The 21,142-nt window shown below is 38.7% G+C and overlaps 1 long non-coding RNA gene across 2 annotated transcripts; it reads left to right on the forward strand.

Moving 5' to 3' along the window:
- Positions 1-314: 314 nt before the first annotated feature.
- LOC145296000 (uncharacterized) lies at positions 315-9,615 on the forward strand. 2 transcript variants are annotated; one of them, XR_013869936.1, is made up of 3 exons: positions 315-2,507; positions 2,763-6,139; positions 9,352-9,615. It is a non-coding gene; the product is annotated as an uncharacterized LOC145296000 (long non-coding RNA). The 2 variants fall into 2 exon arrangements; XR_013869935.1 differs by lacking the exon at positions 315-2,507 and having other exon boundaries at positions 3,316-5,922.
- Positions 9,616-21,142: the final 11,527 nt, after the last annotated feature.

Consider the following 21,142-nt stretch of genomic DNA (forward strand, 5'->3'; position numbering starts at 1 on the left):
AATATATGTTACCGTGACATAACTTGACATATATTGGGTGGTTTTTTAATAGTATTTTGTCTAGTTTATTATTTATAACACCTTTTCCCGAACTTACCTTGTTAAAGAGAGAGTCGGTCGCCATTTTGAATTGACATTTAAAAAGAAGAAAAAAAGAATCATAGCTACTGAGTTGTAGTCGACAATCGTAACATATCCCAAAATTACGAAAATGCAATTATTAAAGAATTTCCTAATTTTCTGTTTATTACAACAACATTGCAAGAGTAAGATTAGTAAATGTGGATGTGTATTTTCCCCCCTAAAGTCCAACCCTATCCTCACCGTGGTAGGGGGGTGTAACGTTGTAGTTGAACAACAACTACACGGCTAAATGGGCTCTGGCAAAACAAAATCCAGGAAATGACGTCCGTCATCTGGTCGTCTTTTTATACGCTTGCATGTGGCGAGCAAAGAAGACGTGTTAAGGAAGGAGCAGGCTGAAAGGAGAACATTCCCCGAACAAAAAAAGAAAAATGGGCCTTACCCTATCCCTTTCCCTTATCCTAACCCTAACCCCTCCCGTTTGCTTCCAAGGCCCCATTTGAGCGTGTTCTCCTCCGCAGGCCTGCTTCTCCAAGTTTCCCCGACTTTGCAGGTAACTGGTTTGGAGGCTTTCTAAAGCTCTTTTATCAGTGTCGGGGTGTTGAGTCCACACTTCCAGCTCAACAAATACCTGCAGTGCAAGGTGCGCTTCTCCGAATTTCCCCGAAGAGGGAGCGACACGTGCTCGTGTTTCTACTGTGTAATGCATGCGTGCCTCCACTTGACTACGGATGACTAGAGTAATACTAAAATAGTTTGTGTGTGCTCACAAGCTGCTTGAAGGGCGCTGGTAATATTATTCCTACTATCTATCAACTACGAGCTGGGGCGGTAATGCAATGATGGACCTTCGATTAATAATATCCGATACGATAGTAGGAATGGCAGTTTTGTGAGCTTCCATAGGCTCTTCCACATTCACGCACAATCTTGTGGTATCTCTCTAGGAATCCTGTTGAGTAGAGAGAACAAGAAGTCCCTTCCCTCGTTTTGGAAGGTTGTTCGCAGCAACGCTTGTTTTATATGGTGCCCTCTTTAGGGAGTTCAACACCTTGTTGTACGGAACCCGATCAAAATCCAGTTAATGAATGACGGCATGAGTTTGTTGCGTCTGTCATCTGGTCGTCTTTTTATACGCTTGCATGTGGCGAGCAGAAAAGACGTGCTCGAGCAGGCTGGAAGGAGAACACTCCCCCGAAAGAGAAAAATGGGCCTCCCTCTCTCCCGTGTGCTTCCATCAAGGCCCAAATTGTGTGTGTTCTCCTTCGCAGGCCTGGTCCTCCAACTTTCCTCGACTTTGCAGGTAACTAATCTGGAGCTTTTCTAAAGCTCTTTTCTCAGTGTCGAGGTGTTGAGTCAACTCCCAGCTCAACAAATACCTGCAGCGCAAGGTGCGCTTCTCCGAATTCCCCCGAAGAGGGAGCGACACGTGCTCGTGTTTCTACTATGTAATTCACGCGTGCCTCCACTCGACTACGGACGACTAGAGTAATACTGCTATTAGTTTGCGTGTGCTCACAAGCTGCTTGAAGGGCGCTGGTAATATTATTCCTACTATCTATCAACTACGAGCTGGGGCGGTAATGCAATGATGGACCTCCGATTAATAATATCCGATACGATAGTAGGAATGGCAGTTTTGTGAGCTTTCATAGGCTCTTCCACATTCACGCACAATCTAATGGTATCTCTCTAGGAATCCTGTTGGGTAGAGAGAACAAAAAGTCCCTTCCCTCGTTTTGGAAGGTTGTTCACAGCAACGCTTGTTTTAATGGTGACCTCTTTAGGTAGTTCAACACCTTGCTCTCCTTGACTCTTCTCATTGTCGAGGTTCTGAGTCCGGTTCCAGGTGTACAAATAGGTGCAAGTCTGGATAGGGAATCTCCCCAAGTGGGTGAGCCTACGCTCTTTCTTATCAGGCGACACGTGCTCGTGTTACTACATAATGCATGCATGGCTCCATTCGACCAGGAACGACTAGAGTAATACTACCATTAGTTTGTGTGTTCTCACAAGCTGCCTGAAGGGCGCTGGTAATATTATTCCTACTATCTATCAACTACGAGCTGGGGCGGTAATGCAATGATGAACCTCCGATTAATAATATCCGATACGATAGTAGGAATGGCAGTTTTGTGAGTTTTCATAGGCTCTTCCACATTCACGCACAATCTTGTGGTATCTCTCTAGGAATCCTGTTGAGTAGAGAGAACACTTCCGTTTTCTGCTCCGCCTTTTATTCCGAGTAGAAACCGCCTTTTTCGGAGGATGTTCGTAGCAATGCATGTTTTATGTAGCGCTCCACTTTGGGGAGATCATCACCTACCTGCCCAAACTGTCCTTTCCTGTACGGTACCTGGTAACTAGTGGATTCCACCCTTTCCCTCCTTTTTCAGTTTGATGGCGACCACGACCAGCCAGAGGTGAGTAAAGCATCAAGCGTTTCTTCTTTTCGATTTCAGTTTTTGTAATTGACAAGTTTAATTTTCCTCTTTTGTATTACTGCAGCTTCTAGTTAGAATCAGCATTAGTCCTCAGTTAAGTATTTCTTTCGTTGTGTTGCTAGTGATTAAAACGAATGCCTTTCTGCTTATATTTCCTTTAACCAACTTTAGCAAGTCTAACCAAAAATATTCACCCAATGCTTGATCATAACCAGAATTATTTTTCTGTTACAGGTATTTTATTTTATTACTACATAATGCATGCATGGCTCCATTCGACCAGGAACGACTAGAGTAATACTACCATTAGTTTGCGTGTGCTCACAAGCTGCTTGAAGGGCGCTGGTAATATTATTCCTACTATCTATCAACTACGAGCTGGGGCGGTAATGCAATGATGGACCTCCGAGTTACAATATCCGATACGATAGTAGGAATGGCAGTTTTGTGAGCTTTCATCGCCTCTTCCTCATTCACGCACAATCTTGTGGTATCTCTCTAGGAATCGTGTTGAGCAGAGAGAACACTTCCGTTTTCTGCTCCGCCTTTTATTCCGAGTAGAAACCGCCTTTTTCGGAGGATGTTCGTAGCAATGCATGTTTTATGTAGCGCTCCACTTTGGGGAGATCATCACCTACCTGGCCAGACTGTCCTTTCCTGTACGAAACCTGGTAACGAGTGGATTCCACCCTTTCCCTCGTTTTTCAGTTTGATGGTGACCACGACTAGCCAGAGGTGAGTAAAGCATCAAGCGTTTCTTCTTTTCGATTTCAGTTTTTGTAATTGACAAGTTTAATTTTCCTCTTTTCCATTACTGCAGCTTCTAGTTAGAATCGGCACAAGTCCTCAGGTAAGTATTTCTTTCGTTGTGTTGCTAGTGATTAAAACGAATTCCTTTCTGCTTATATTTCCTTTAACCAACTTTAGCAAGTCTAACCAAAAATAATCACCCATGCTTGATCATAGCCAGAATTATTTTTCTGTTACAGGTATTTTATTTTATTACTACATAATGCATGCATGGCTCCATTCGACCAGGAAAGACTAGAGTAATACTACAATTAGTGTGCGTGTGCTCACAAGCTGCTTGAAGGGCGCTGGTAATATTATTCCTACTATCTATCAACTACGAGCTGGGGCGGTAATGCAATGATGGACCTCCGATTAGTAATATCCGATACGATAGTAGGAATGGCAGTTTTGTGAGCTTTCATAGGCTCTTCCACATTCACGCACAATCTTGTGGTATCTCTCTAGGAATCCTGTTGGGTAGAGAGAACAAAAAGTCCCTTCCCTCGTTTTGGAAGGTTGTTCGCAGCAACGCTTGTTTTATATGGTGCCCTCTATAGGGAGTTCAACACCTTGTTGTACAGAACCCGATCAAAATCCAGTTAATGAATGACGGCATGAGTTTGTTTCGTCTGTCATCTGGTCGTCTTTTTATACGCTTGCATGTGGCGAGCAGAAAAGACGTGCTCGAGCAGGCTGGAAGGAGAACACTCCCCCGAAAGAGAAAAATGGGCCTCCCTCTCTCCCGTGTGCTTCCATCAAGGCCCAAATTGTGTGTGTTCTCCTTCGCAGGCCTGGTCCTCCAACTTTCCTCGACTTTGCAGGTAACTAATCTGGAGCTTTTCTAAAGCTCTTTTCTCAGTGTCGAGGTGTTGAGTCAACTCCCAGCTCAACAAATACCTGCAGCGCAAGGTGCGCTTTTCCGAATTCCCCCGAAGAGGGAGCGACACGTGCTCGTGTTTCTACTATGTAATTCACGCGTGCCTCCACTCGACTACGGACGACTAGAGTAATACTGCTCTTAGTTTGCGTGTGCTCACAAGCTGCTTGAAGGGCGCTGGTAATATTATTCCTACTATCTATCAACTACGAGCTGGGGCGGTAATGCAATGATGGACCTCCGATTAATAATATCCGATACGATAGTAGGAATGGCAGTTTTGTGAGCTTACATAGGCTCTTCCACATTCACGCACAATCTTGTGGTATCTCTCTAGGAATCCTGTTGGGTAGAGAGAACAAAAAGTCCCTTCCCTCGTTTTGGAAGGTTGTTCACAGCAACGCTTGTTTTATATGGTGACCTCTTTAGGTAGTTCAACACCTTGCTCTCCTTGACTCTTCTCATTGTCGAGGTTCTGAGTCCGGTTCCAGGTGTACAAATAGGTGCAAGTCTGGATAGGAAATCTCCCCAAGTGGGTGAGCCTACGCTCTTTCTTATCAGGCGACACGTGCTCGTGTTACTACATAATGCATGCATGGCTCCATTCGACCAGGATCGACTAGAGTAATACTACCATTAGTTTGTGTGCTCTCACAAGCTGCCTGAAGGGCGCTGGTAATATTATTCCTACTATCTATCAACTACGAGCTGGGGCGGTAATGCAATGATGGACCTCCGATTAATAATATCCGATACGATAGTAGGAATGGCAGTTTTGTGAGCTTTCATAGGCTCTTCCACATTCACGCACAATCTCGTGGTATCTCTCTAGGAATCGTGTTGAGTAGAGAGAACACTTCCGTTTTCTGCTCCGCCTTTTATTCCGAGTAGAAACCGCCTTTTTCGGAGGATGTTCGTAGCAATGCATGTTTTATGTAGCGCTCCACTTTGGGGAGATCATCACCTACCTGCCCAAACTGTCCTTTCCTGTACGGTACCTGGTAACGAGTGGATTCCACCCTTTCCCTCCTTTTTCAGTTTGATGGCGACCACGACCAGCCAGAGGTGAGTAAAGCATCAAGCGTTTCTTCTTTTCGATTTCAGTTTTTGTAATTGACAAGTTTAATTTTCCTCTTTTGTATTACTGCAGCTTCTAGTTAGAATCAGCACAAGTCCTCAGGTAAGTATTTCTTTTGTTGTGTTGCTAGTGATTAAAACGAATTCCTTTCTGCTTATATTTCCTTTAACCAACTTTAGCAAGTCTAACCGAAAATATTCACCCATGCTTGTTGATCATAACCAAAATTATTTTTCTGTTACAGGTATTTTATTATAATAAAAATTAACAAAATAATTTACATACACTCAGTAAAATGCAATGTACTAAAGTAACATAAATAAAACAAAAACAAAATGTAAAAATAATAATGCAAAATACAACTAGTTATTACAGGTTTCAACAGCAACAGCCATGACCCTGTCATCCCAATATTGGATGCAGTTCCAGAAAGTCATAAAGTAAGTATTGATATCTTCTTCTAATTATAATTTTTTAAAAAAAGAAAATTTCACAAAAAATAAAATACTGTGATCTAAAGGAAAATAAACTGAAAAAAAAAAATGTAAAAATAATAATGCAAAATACAACTAGTTATTACAGGTTTCAACAGCAACAGCCATGACCCTGTCATCCCAATATTGGATGCAGTTCCAGAAAGTCATAAAGTAAGTATTGTTATTTCCTAATTATAATTTCCAAAAAAATAATTTCATAAAAATAAAATGCTATGAAATAAAGGAAAATAAATAAAACAAACAAACCAAAAAAAGAAAAAAACAATTAAAAAAAAAGAAAAAGTTATTCAAGTTTTCAGCACCAGCAGCAGCAACACCCATGACCCCTCTCATCCCCATCTTGGAAGCAGTTCCAGAAATTCCTAAAGTAAGTAATAATATATATATTTTTTTTTTATAAGCAACTCCAACTTCCCATCGAATTCATAAAGGTTTCATTTATTGTATCAATGTGTCTTGGTGGTGCTGCAACAACTACCTTGATTTATTTCTAATTTTCTAGTGATTGTTGAGACTTCAGGACTCTAAACCACCTTTTCAGCACTTGTTTTGTACCAGCTGCTGAATTTGCTTTGTTTTAGATGGGTTTCAGTTAATTTCTTAATTTACTTGATTTCTTTTTTGTCTAATGACTTTTGATGATTCCAGCTTCTAATTGGCCCTTTCTTTTCTTGTTCTCCAGTACCGTTGAACATTACTCGCTTTTTTCGCACCTGATAAATTTCGCTAATTTCTTTTTTCTCTTTTTGTTCCAGACTTTATCCTGTCTATTAACTTTTATTCTCTTTCTAGTTCTCTTGCAGCGTTGAACATTACTTGTTTTTTTTTTACTTATTTTTACCATACGCACAGATTTGGTAAAGTTGGCCGAAAACAATTATATATAACATTTCTTCAGTTTGAACTCATTTTTGCCGAGAGAGATAGGTTTCCTTGTTCATGTGGATTTGCCTAAAGTAAAGTATGTAAATGCATGAACAATATGCTTTGTAATTACATACAAATATTTACATTACTATTTTTTTTTTTTTTTTTTTTTTTTTATTACATTTTCACCCCAAACAAGGCACTTTGCCACTATCAGGGGGAAACATCTACTGGGGTACTATGTAGGGATTTGGGCAGGGAGGTGTTGGTTCACGTTGCACTTGAACTTATGCATGTCAGTACAGTTGGGGAAGCAGTGACCTGGAATGGAATTCCAAATTCTAGCAGTTCTGGGGAAGAAACTACTGGAGTAGAAAGATCTTTTAAATGTAGGGATCTCTACAGTGTGGGGGTGGGATTTTGCAGCTTGTCGGGTCTGTCGAGGGTGTTTACGTTGTGGGGGCAAAAGTGCTTGCATGCAGTTCATCAGAGCATTCACCATTATAATACTTGTAGAACAGGCAGAGGGATGCAACGTTTCGACGATGGGACAGAGGCTGAAGCTTAGATGCCAGTTTAGGGCCTATCAGATTTGCGACTCTCTTTTGAACCCTGTCAAGGAGTGAGAGACTAGTAGCCGATGCACCAGCCCAAATATGACAGCAATACTCCATACATGGGCGAATAGTGGCCTTGTTGGAGAGGTACAGGATACTTTCGGGTGTTAGAAGTTTTCTAGCACGGTAGAGAGAGAGAGAGCCCACCTTCCTCGCAGCGGCCCTGGCAATGCTCTCGATGTAATTGTTCCAGCTATAATTATCATTTTCATTATGGATCAGTAATATAATTTTACTACTGTTAATATATTCTAATAAATTATAATATATTAAATAACTATAAAAACTAAAACTAATAATTAAAAACAAAAAAATCATGATTAGATACTAAAACATAACTTATAAATTAGCGCTAAATTAAATTATAACTGATCAAATAATAAACACTAAACCTCGACATAAATGTAAATATCAAAATGTTACATTGTATAAATACTGAAAGATTAAACACTAATACTAAAATAATACTTTAAAACCAAAAATATACCAGAGAATAAGTGATAAGCTGTTCTAAAAATAAACTTATTACTAGTAAAAATATCTTGCTGATCCATATAAGAAAATTTTTTTTTTTTTTTTTTTTTTTTTTTTTATTACATTTTCACCCCAAACAAGGCAAATTGCCACTTTGGTGTAGGGGGCTACTATCAGGGGCAACAACTACTGGGGTACTATGTAGGGATTTGGGCAGCAAGGTGTCGGTTCACGTTACACTTGAACTTCTGCACGTCAGTACTGTTGGGGAAGCAGGGACCTGGAATGGAATTCCAGAGTCTTGCGGTTCTGGGGAAGAAACTATTGGAGTAAAAAGATCTTTTACATCTAGGGACCTCTACAGTGTGGGGGTGGGATCTAGTAGCCTGTCGGGTTTGTCGAGGGTGCTCGCGTCGTGGGGGCACAAGTGATTGCAGTTCATCAGAGCATTCACCACTAAAATACTTGTAGTAGAACAGGCAGAGGGATGCAACATTTCGTCGATGGGACAGAGGCTGAAGCTTAGATGCCAGTTCAGGGCCTATCAGATTTGCGACTCTCTTTTGAACCTTGTCAAGGAGCGAGAGACTAGTAGCAGATGCACCAGCCCAGATGTGGCAGCAATACTCCATACATGGGCGAATGGTGGCCTTATAGAGGTACAGGATACTTTCGGGTGTTAGTAGTTTTCTAGCACGGTAGAGAGAGCCTACCTTTCTTGCAGCGGCCCTGGCAATGCCTTCAATGTAATTGTTCCAACTCATGTTTCCTGTGAACGTTAGGCCAAGGAGTTTGAAAGATGGACTCTCAGATAAAGAGTCGTTGGCCATTGCTATTGGTGGTAGAGAGGGTTTCTTGTAATTATTGAATGAAACTAGTTTAGTCTTGGCAGCATTGAACGCGACCAACCACTTTTGTCCCCATTCCACTACAGATTGGAGGTCTTCCTCTAGTGTTTCTGCCATAATGGCATATTAAAAATTAGCAATTATTAGAATAACGATTGCGCTCAAATTCGAGTTTGCCCTTTACACGCCTTTGCAGTAATATTTATGCCCCAAAACTGGAAAATGTGGCTGACTACTTGGACCTCAAAGTTCTAAACTAGCATAATTGTCTGGCATCTCAGTACTTTGTACAAAACTAACATTTTAGCCGTGGGAGTTGTGGGGGTTTTGTGTTGAGCCAAACAAGGAAAAACGCGTGGTAGCAGGGAGGAAGGCTAGAACCCGTTATGTGTTTGTGTATGACCACTGGCAGTGACGTAGGTTTAAATTAAAACTAGAGAAAAGAAAGCACGGCATGACTTACAAATACATCGTGGATTAAAGCAACCCCCTAGCTATTTGTCGCGTGAAGTAATAATTACACTTATATATATTTTTCCTTTATTTTTAACTTTGACACATTAACCATTATTGATTAAGGGTCATATGAATTTATTACGTTAGATCCATGGCCAAGGAAACTATATCTAACATTTGAATGGTTTATACTATAAGTTGTACACTTTCACTTTTATAGATATATCCATTTAAAAATTACTCGGACTTGTAACGACATGATTCCATTTCCGTTGGATTAAAACTTGTCTCTTTTTTCTTTTTTTTTTTTTTTTTAGCAACCAGCCGAAACTTCTCCCAGAAGAAGACCACTCCCATCCAAAATTTCTACAAGAACAGGATAGCCGCCGCCACTTCAGGGTCCTGGATATGACCTTAAACTGTATCCGATGGTAAAGCTCCATAAGCAGGCTTGGGGAGTGTGGAGCCACCCTTTAATTACCATTGCTCCCAGGTCCACTCTGACCCGGAGTGGTAGTACCTGTTAGGGTCCCCACTGTGGGTTACATATTTTTCTTCTAATAAACCTTTTAAAACTATAAGTCTATTTTCTGTGTTATCTATTTGTTATACATCATGTTTATTGATATCTGGTAAACGATTTATAAGCCCCGAATTTAATTGTGATATTCGTTTTCAGCATACTCGAAAACATTAAAAAAATCGACATAGAATTACATATCAAATAAAAAAAAAAAAAAAGCTAACCCTGACCCCCAACCCTAATCCATCCTAGAGACAATTTGATCAAAGAGGAGCAGCATGAATATCAGCAATAATGTATGCAAAAAAAAAAAAAAATTACTTAATATTGGTTTGAACTATAAAGAACTCTGCACTTGGTGAGTTTTTGGTCATTTTTGGATATATTACTATTTTCGGCATGACAATTAAATACTTAATATTGGTTTTGTCTTTAAACGACACTTAAAGTCAAACAGCATTTTTGAAGTAGTTTTTAACAAACATACAAATTACTTTGAACTATAAAGAACTCTGCACTTGTAGAGTTTTCGTAATTTTTGGATATATTACTATTTTCGACATGACAATTAACTACGTATGGAGGTTGGTGGGGACTTTGTTTTAATATGCAGGGAGACGACGGTCTCATGACAGTCACCTCGGTCTTGTTCTAATTTGAGCCTGAACACTTGTTATGTTCCAAAGTAAATAAACGCTTTAAAATAAGTTAAAACAAAAAGAACTTCTCGGATATTAATCAAGGCAGATAATTCAAGTCAGAGTTACCTTTATGAAACCATATAAAAATATACTCACAAATATATGTATATATATATATACATATATGTGTGTGTGCTTTCTCAAGGGAGATAATAAAAATAAGAGTTATCTACCTTTAAAAAAACATGAAAATGTACTAACAAATATATATATATATATAGTAATTTATGATATATATACATATATATAGTAATTTATGATATATATAGTAATTTATGATATATATATATATATAGTAATTTATGATATATATAGTAATTTATGAAATATATATGGCGATTAAGCTACACTGAATATTCGGCGTTTCATCCACTATAGGATTCGTTAATTTATGAAATATATATGGCGATTAAGCTACACTGAATATTCGGCGTTTCATCCACTATAGGATTCGTCAGGCTAACGAATCCTATAGTGGATGAAACGCCGAATATTCAGTGTAGCTTAATCGCCATATATATATATTTCATAAATTACTAACGAGCTCTACCAACGTATTGAGCAGTTTTGAAGTAAATACTTAAAGTTTATGCATAAATCTATACTTTCGTATATTAATTTTATGTGAGTAAATGAAGTAGTTATATATATATAGCTTTGTTCATGGAATCTACGTTTTGATTTAGGCACAGATAAAGAGTGGGGGAAATTTTTCACAGTGGATTCAGCTAGACGGGTGTTTTTCGTGAAAGATTGGCGAGGGGGGACCAGAGATATATAAATAAATAAATGTTACGTGCGCATGCGTTAGCCTTTTCTAAGGGAGTAACTATTAAATAAATATGCTGACCGCAATGGAACTCAACGCCCAAGGAGTACCAAGTATTATTTATTGAAGGAAAACCCAAAATTATCTTTTTATATACAGAACTAACGTCTCTAAATTGTAAGGAAGCCGAAACGATTAAAGATTATATTATAAGTGCCGAAACAACAGCAAATTCATTAAAAATGTCCGCCGAAGTTATTAGCGACAGTCTGTTGATCTCCATGATCGCTAAAGGGTTGCTGAGTGGCTTTAAGCCGTTTACAACCGTGATAACTCAGATAGAAAAACCTATGACTTTTAGTAAATCCAAGGTAGCACTAAGTGTTAAGGAGGATGTGGGCAAACTGTGTACAGGCAAGCAGGAAGAACAATGAAAATTCCAGGTGATCAAAAGAACAATGGGTCCATTCCAGGGAAAGTGACCTGGGCTGCATCCAGGCAAGCAGGAAAAGAACAATGTGTCAGTCCCAGGAAAGATGACCCAAGCTATATCCAGGCAAACGAAAATAAACAATGGAAATCCCGGGATTTGGAGCGATCTGTATCCATGACGTCAATCAGTCATGGGTTAGACCAAAGAACCAGCAAAAGTGCAATAAACAAGCTGTCGAGAAAATAGGTTAACAGATCGAAGTGATACCAATAAAAAGAGGAGAGCGAAACAAAGCAACAGTCAGACAGACAGAAGCGAGACACAAATCAACACAGTTTGCGACCCACCTCTGCCACTAACTCCCACCACCGTCATTTTGTTGAAGTGTATATAGTAAAATAAACAAAGTCTTTATTATAAACAAAGTGTCTCGTATTCATTCATAAATGAATTTTCTGTCCATTTTTATAGCTAGATGATCACCAGCCAGACATATATGTAACATAAGGAGCTACGAGGAAACTGACAAAATGATAAGGAAAAATAAGGAATATACAAATCTCATGAAATTTCAAAATGCCCACCAAAAACCAACAAAATCAAATTATACCCCAAATAAAAACCACAACTTTTCAAAGAATAATTTTTCTACTAAGAAAAAGACTAACATTATTTGCTGTAATTATGGACGACCCAACCAGAAAAGTTTCCAATGCAGTTACAAAAATTTCAAAGGAGACTCCATCAAATATGTGGAGAGCTCCATTAGTGAACATACATTTTTATTTTCATGTACGTTTGACACTTCAACAAACAGTAACAGCTTTCTTGTTGATTGTTGTGCAAAGGCACATGCAATTATCAATTAGGATTCCAGTTTTAATTCTAAAAGTCACTTGGGACAGGTAACCGTGGCTTCAGTGGGGTACAATTTTTTAGTTATATCGGACGGTTCTTAGTTAGGCAAGTACATGCAGGAGTATTAGATTGTCCAAGTTTTCTTAACATCGTTTACTCGAACCCTAACCTGTTCATGTTTGGCTAAACCTTATTTCTAAGCCTAGGTTGGTTGATTATTGGAAGGTCAACGCACCGTTGTTTGATGTGTAGGGCTATTGGGATGGGTTACTACTTAACCTACAGCAGGAATAAGTGGTGGGTCAAACTTAACGATGGCATTAGGTTCCTTTCTGCTAACATTAGCGGATGAATCAACCAATAATCTAGGGAAGCTAAAGTGACACTAGTCTCTAGTTTGGTGGAGGAAGGGAATAGGGTTAATGTAAATATAATTAAGGCTCAGCTTGCCTCCTTGACTGAAAAGGAGTACCAAGCTCTAGCGATTAGAGTTAGGTTAAAAAAAATTCTCCAGGAGGCGATAAAAACATGACAGTGGATTTGCATGAAGAGGAGTTTCGAAAAGCGGCCGCTTGGTACATCATACATGACACATTGCCGGATGGACGTACTGTGACCACAAATGAAGGCATTATAGAGGCATGTTGGTCGAAGGTGGTATAACGCAGGATGACATCATTGAGGCCTTAAAGCGTGTCAGCCTTAACAAATCTCTGGGGATCAATGGTCTGCCTTACGAGGTGTATTTGAGGATGTTGTACATCTTTGTTCTCTTACTGACAGCTCATGGTTTAAAAATGGTTTAATCTCCAACACTTTACTATGGGCATTCTGAAGCTGTTATGCAAAAAGAAAGATGGTGAGGATGGGTTGGATAATTATCGGCCCTTAACGATGCTTAACACGGAGTTAAAGATTTTGGCCAAAGTTCTTGCCAATCGTTTGCAGCCTGGTCTTTGAAAAAGAAAATAATAAAACTAAGTGTAATTCTAAATAATCATCAACAAATTACTTGATTTATTTACATGATTTTTGGAATATGACATTTTTCTTTTGTGATGGATACGTACATCATAAAGATATATTAGTATTTTAATTTGTTGTAGTAATTCACTAAACCAATTACCTCCTTTTGTATAGGCCCGGCTGTAACCTTACCGGTCTAGCTCTCATGCTAAATAAATGTTGATTTACTTGCTTCTTTGTTCGGCTATTTCCTATAAATAGCACTCCAATAAGTAACACTTCATGGTGACTAACGGTGGCATTAAATAGCCATAAATAAATATATACAGAAAGAACAGCACTACGACGGCAACAAAGAAAAGAAAATAACAGACAGAAAAAAAAAAAAACTTTGTGCTCGCACAGTCAGTCAATGACCACATGGGGATACGAACAACGCCATATTAGAAAAAAAAGCGTGAGCACGTATTATTTACACCTCTTAGAGCCCCGCTCTTGTAGAAAAAAAAAACAGAAATAATAACAACAATAATAATATTATTTGCCGTCGAAAACATCAACAAACAATAAATTATGGCACATCTCTTACCGACTATGAACTGGTCAGACCCAGACCTCAGCGAAGCTATGTCCCTGTTCAAACAGAAAATGAACCTCTATATAGAGGATGAAGAAATTATTGAATGCACAAAGCAAGCTAGGAAAATATGCCGCGGTATAGGCAACCAAGGCCTAAGATGCCTAAACGCCAGTGGACTCACTGACGAGGAAAAGAAGTCAATGGAACACCTGTGGAACTTCTTCAAAAGTCAACTCTGAGTGAATGTAAACTTCCGAATCCACAGATTCCACCTAATGCAGTACCGTCAGAAACAAAACGAGATGCTGGACGACTTCGTTACACGAGCCAGAACCTTAGCACATAAATGTCATTTTACAGACAAGGAACTGAGCGAGAGATTAATAGAGCTCATTATTTTCTTCACACCATACGAAGCCTTCAGAAATGAGCTCTATAGCAAACCAAAGGGATATAGAATAGCCAATGTGCTAACCGAGGGTCAGAAGTACGAAACCCTCACCGCTAGGAACGAGCAATTAAACCAGCTTGGAATGCTGAAAACTGAAAGAATCGACAACGTCAACCGAGGCAGGAAGTGTGGGAACTGCAATACCAGCCACAAGCCCAGGCAATGCCCAGCATATAATGATAAGTGTTCTGCATGTAGAAGCAAGGGACACTGGGCAAGATGCTGCAGAAAGGCAAAAACCAAAGACCACAGAAGAAAAGGCAAACACTGCAGCAATTCTCGCAGACACCGAAACCAAACCCCAAAGAGAACCAAAGGCAGGACATATGGGAAAAGTTTTTATCATATAGATACCGGCAGTGATGAGGACACTTATCTGCAGCACTTCCACTCCATCATCGTCAGTGCAAAATGCATGGACAGCATCACTAAGAGACCTAGGGATGAGGCCTACACAACCCTGAACATCAGGCCACCCCACCTAAAGTACAGAACATCCCACACCTTACAAATGAAAATCGACTCTGGAGCATCAAGCAACACTCTGCCACTGCAAACTTTCCAGCAGATGTATGGCAAATCTCAAGAAGCCCTGCCCATCTTAAAACCGTGTTCAAACATTAAACTGACCTCATACGGAGGCGAGCGCATCTGATGCCGGGGAACTATTAGCTTCCCATGTCACCACAAGGACTCGGAGTGGACGAACACATTGTTCTACGTTGTAGAAGTACCAGGACCTTCAGGCCAATGTGTGCGGATACTCAACAGGATGGATCATACATGGCACTCGGAGACCATCCTCAAAAATGATGAGGGACCCAGTAGTTATATAGTCGAAACGCGTAATGGCGCAAGACTCCGTCGCAGCCGCACCCACCTGCGTGCCATACCTTTCCCAGCAACTAAGAAAGTACGTTTTCAAATCCCTGAACCTGATATCCCACATGATATGACCAAGACAGGGGAAACAAAGGCTGAGGACTAAACCAACGAAACCAACAGCAACACACCCCTATGGGACAAAAGCAGATATGGCCCACGCCAAACCAAATCTGGCAGAATTATAAGAACACCCTCACAATACAAAGACTGACCCTACTCCACAAACCAATGACATGAACTGTCACAAAAAAAAAAAAAAAAAAAAAAAACACGCACACAAATATACACAATGAACTAAACGGGGGGGGGGGGGATGTTGTAGTAATGCACTAAACCAATTACCTCCCTTTGTATAGGCCCGGATGTAACCTTACCGGCCTAGCTCTCATGCTAAATAAATGTTGATTTACTCTATTTCCTATAAATAGCACTCCAATAAGTAACACTTCAGACTGAATTTTGGACAAGAGCCGAAATAATTTACGTGACTGAAATAGGAATTGTCTAAAAAAATTTTTTTTTTTTTTTCTCAACTTACCTGTTCTTGATGTGGGATTGCTATACTTGACGACGACGTGAGACGAGTTGGAGACGAAATAACATTTGCGTTGACAAGACTGAAGATCTTATTTCGTCTCTTGCTCAAGTTTTCTTGATGACCGGTGTTGAACCATAAAGAACACTTGTTTCGCCCAAGACGCCAACAACCGCCGTAAACCATGACTTAGAATTCCTTCGACCCCTTTATTTAAGGGGTTTCTTTTTTTTTTCTTTCTCTTTTTAGGGTTTTTCTTTCTTTTTTTTTATGGTATTTCTTTATTTATATATATATATATATATATATATATATATATATATATATATATATATATATATATATATATAGATATGTTTATAAATTCTATTTCACAGAGATCGACCCAGTTTCATCAAAAATAAATATCCTGTTTAAATAAGGCAAGTCATTGGGAATGTCATTGTCGACGTGTACCACGCTCTTATTTATTTATAAACTCGCACAAAAACAAAATTGATAAATGTTTATTTTTATTATCGCATTAAAGGGAGATCACTCTCATTTCTTAACCGGTGTCGACTGAAAACATAACCTTTTCATATAATGCCCACCGATTTCTATTGAACCGGATGAGGGCGGTTTTTTTTTTTTTTTTTTTTTTTTTTTTGTTTTTTTACAAGGAAATCACCACTTATCAAGGCCCGGAAGCCACTCGGGTATAAGGGTCATTGTGTGTACAGTAATCAATGGGATAGTATCGTAGTAATCGTTAGTATTGGCGATTTGATAAAATGTCTTACTTAAGGGGGGGGCGGTTCATCAGGAATTTGATTATGTTGGATTTGAAGACATCCAGGTTGTAGTCAGGTGGGAAACAGGCAAATGGAAGAGAGTTCCACAGGTGTGCACTTCTTAGAAAGAAGCTTTGTTCATGGAATCTACGTTTTGGTTTTGGCATGGATAAAGAGTGGGGAAAATTTTTGACAGTGGTTTCAACTAGACGGATGTTTATCGTGAAAGATTGGCGAGGGGGGACCAGAGATTGGAGCTCAGACGAGCATTTACCATGGAAGTAACGATAAAACAAAGACAGGCTCGCAACGTCTCTCCTGTGGGAGAGAGGTTGCAGGGAAGAGAAAAGGGCATCCTCCATGAACAAAAAAAATAAATCGCCCCCCCCCCCAAAAAAAAAGGATTTCGCTAACAGGATTCCTGGACCTTTAAATAGATTCCCAGAAGATAAAGTAAATGCAACAACGATGCAGAAATTGTTGTATTTTCGAAATAAGAATGAAAATAAAAAATCGCAAAATTTAATTTCCATTAAAAAAAAAACAAAAAAACAAAACAAAAGGTACACTCCACTCTTGAAAATTCCTTTAAAATTATCACTTTTAGGGGGTTTCGAAGATGCTGAAAACAAACATAACGTTTTAAATTACGGCAGACGTAGTACAGTGAGGGAAGAGGTGGCTGGTTACTTTTAATGCATCTAAAACCAAGCTCCTATCTTTACATCATCAACACTCTGATCCCCATCTGGCATCAATTGAAATGGATGGCTCTCGTCTAGGGGAAGCTCCATGTTTTGATAAGTTTCTGGGCTTGGCCTTTACTCCTGACCTGAAATGGAACACGAACATCAAGTCAGTTACCAAGATCGCTGGAAAAATGGAAGATCCTTCACCCGCTCCAGAAGAAATCTCACTACTGATGCAATTCTCTATCTATATAAAAGCCAAGTACGTCCAAGGATGGAATACTGATGCCACATCTGGGCAGGAGCTGCCAAATACAGCCTATCCTGCCTTGACAGAGTACAAAATAGGCTTTGTGGCTTAGTGAGGAATGCCCTTTTCTCTTCCCTGCAACAGGAGAGATGTTGAGACCCTGTCTTTGTTTTATCGTTACTTCCATGGTAAGTGCTCGTCTGAGCTCCAATCTCTGGTCCCCCCCTCACCAATCTTTCATGAAAAACACCTGTCTAGTTGAAACCATTGTCAAAAATTTTCCCCACTCTTTATCTGTGCCAAAATGAAAACGTAGAATCCATGAACAAAGCTTCTTTCTAAGAAGTGCACGCATGTGGAGCTCCATTCGGTTTGCCTGTTTCCCACCTGACTACAACTTGGATGTCTTCAAGTCCAACATAAACAGATTCCTGATGAACCGCCCCCCTTCTTAAATAAGACACTAACGTACTGTACACGCAATAACCCTTATCCCCGAGTGGCTTCTGGGCCTTGATAGGTGGTGATCACCTTGTAAAAAAAAAAAAGTATCATCGTCAATCCATTTATTGGGATGTTATTAAATCACATAATATATATATATATATATATATATATATATATAGTCTTGGAAGTTTTTAACCTTTAAAACTATACAAAAAAATATTTTTTATCATTCGTTAGAAAACCATCTAGTCATATATATATGAGCAAACAGTTAATAAAACATGTTAAAAAACACTTTGAAAAAGAGTTAAAAGCATATTTAATCTGAAAAGGAAACACTTGATAAGTGGATAGTCCTTAATCCGCGGAGTTTCAAAGAAATACTTTCCTTCTCATCAGAGGGTAGGAATTAGCAAAATGCGGGATCGGATTTTGCAAACAAAAGTATTTGATGAAACAACAAGTAAGTCAAAGATCTTACTTGATAACAAAAAGTGAAGCAGAGGGAATATGGTGAAGAAAAGGGTGATTACACGTGAATGGATAGTCTGGTGAAAGATAAATGGACGGAATTTCGAGCGGAACCCGTTATTATCACGTGGGTAGCATGCTCTTGTTTCGTCAGCCATGACTGGATAAAGGTCCTAAGTAATTCGTAATGGTATTTTTCGATCGCCTACACTGAGGATTGAACCTTCAACCTTCAGGAGAATATCACTTTTACAATTGATCGGAGGTTACATCGACCAAAACGTTTTGAAAATCACACTCAAGATGAAAACAGTAGTCCGATGGATCCAAAGAATACGAATAACTAATCCTCATCTCAAAAATTCAAAAACGTTATATATAAATAATTTTTGAGTTTTCTTTTTCATTTTCATAATTATATACACACACAAACACACACACACACACACACACACAAATTATAACTATGTTTTAACCAAAAGTTTTTATATATAAAAATCCGGTAATATTCATATATCAATAAAATCAATATTAATTGACTTAATTAATTAAGCTTCATGATTATCGGTTTTCATAATTGAGTATGCGTATAATATGTTTGCAAAAATCAAGACAACAAAATGCAAAACAAAAACACTATATGGTGTATTTCCTTATGTGTTACAATTGTTTCGTAACCATTTGGACAAATTTAAACATTATATCATTTGTAACTATTCCTAAAATAGCTACATTTGTCATATACATATGAATAGCTACATTTGTCATATACATATGAATATATTCATAATCCCTATTTTAAGGGTTAAAGAAGTTGATTCACCCCGTTTCTCCTTATTTTATTTATTTAAATTTTTTTTTGTTTACCTTTGAATTAGTATCCCACTTTCATATTTTTATTATTAGATGATAATTCTATAATTTCCTATTTTTATATACAAAGCTGGTGACGTTACCACTGTACCAATGTGACACGCATATGAACTGATTAAAAATAAACTAAGATGAATGTACAAAATGTGTAACGACTTTTTTCAATTTTAACTCCTTTTTGACCCCTAAAAACTATTTTAACTGTCTAAAGACCAATAAAAGAACAGGCCATAAAAAATCCTATCATTTGAGGCCCCCTGCGACTTTTAGTTTTGGAAGAGATAGAGTTTGAAAATATGGAGACAGACAGACTTTATTCTCATTTCATATCTAATGTCATTAAGCCAGTTTTTACTACATTTGCATTTTGTATAACTCTAGCCCTTCTCTTCTGATGAGAAGCATTTAGCTTCGAAATAACATGGCCTGAAGATATTTTTCTTGAATTTCCCCTTAACTTTTCCTCATTGTTCTGATGGTATAATAAAGTTAACTTATTTCTCATCTTTCATTTAATCCATATACATATATATATATATATATATATATATATATATATATATATATATATATATATATATATATATATATATATATAGGTGTGAGTCACGGGAAACGGATGTTTTTAAGGAAAACAAAACTGAACAGCATCTTAAGCAGGCTTAAAGACTACCTTCTTCACTCTTACTGAAGGAGAGTAAGAGTGTTCTTAAAACGTCCGTTTTTCGTGACTCACCCTGTGTGTGTGTGTGTGTGTGTGTGTGTGTGTGTGTGTGTGTGTGTGTGTGTGTGTGTCTAAACACATTAGTGTTTGAATGAGAGAGACACACAAGTGGCAGTTTTAGTCATTTAGAACTGCTTTAAAGTTTCACCACTCACTCATTTTTCGACCAAATTTTTGACCCCTAAAAACTATTTTAGCTGTCTAAAGACCAATAAAAGAACAGGCCATAAAAAATCCTATCATTTGAGCCCCCTAGCACTGCAACTTTTAGTTTTGGAAGAGATAGAGTTTGAAAATATAGAGACATAGTTGGTTTTAAAAATCAGATTTCTCATCGAGAGCAGAGTCACCCATAAGAATCTGAGGAGGAAAAGGGACACACCTACGATTGAGAGACAATAACTGAGTTTTAACATGATTAAACGAAACCTGATCTTAAATGGAACACATACATCAAGTCTGTGGCCAAGGTCGCTGGGAAAATGGTGGGATCCTTCTATCGCTCCAGAAGATATCTCACTAATGATGCAATTCTCTATCTATATAAGAGGCAAGTACGTCCAAAGATGGAGTACTGCTGCCACATCTGGGCGGGGGCTGCAAAAAACAGCCTATCCTGCCTTGACGGAGTACAAAATAGACTTCGTGGCTTGGTGGGGGATGTCCTTTTCTCTACCCTGCAACCTCTTTCCCACAGAAGAGACGTAGCGAGCCTGTCATTGTTCTATCGTTACTTCCATGGCAGGTGCTCGTCTGAGCTCCATTCTCTGGTCCCCCCTCGCCAATCTTTCTCAAAAAACACCCGACTAGCTGAAACCACCGTCAATAATTTTCCCCACTCCCTATCTGTGCCTAAATAAAAACGTAGATACCATGAACAAAGCTTTTTCTTAGAACTGCACGCCTGTGGAACTTGGTTCCGCTTGCCTGTTTCCCTCCCGACTTCAACCTGGATGTCTTCAAGTCCAACACAAACAAATTCCTGATGAACCGCCCCCCCCCTAAGTAATGACACCTTACCAATTCTCCAATACTATTGCTACACTATCCCTTTGATTACTGTACACACAATAACCCTTATCCCTGAGTGGCCATTGGGCCTTGATAAGTGGTGAACTCCATGTAAAAAAAAAAAAAAAAAAAAAAAAAAAGTCATTTCATATTCAAATCCACAACCGAA

This window comes from Euprymna scolopes, chromosome 16 (assembly GCF_053919585.1).
Source record: "Euprymna scolopes isolate OS-2025 chromosome 16, ASM5391958v1, whole genome shotgun sequence".
In the NCBI taxonomy this organism is placed as follows: Eukaryota; Metazoa; Mollusca; class Cephalopoda; order Sepiida; family Sepiolidae; genus Euprymna; species Euprymna scolopes.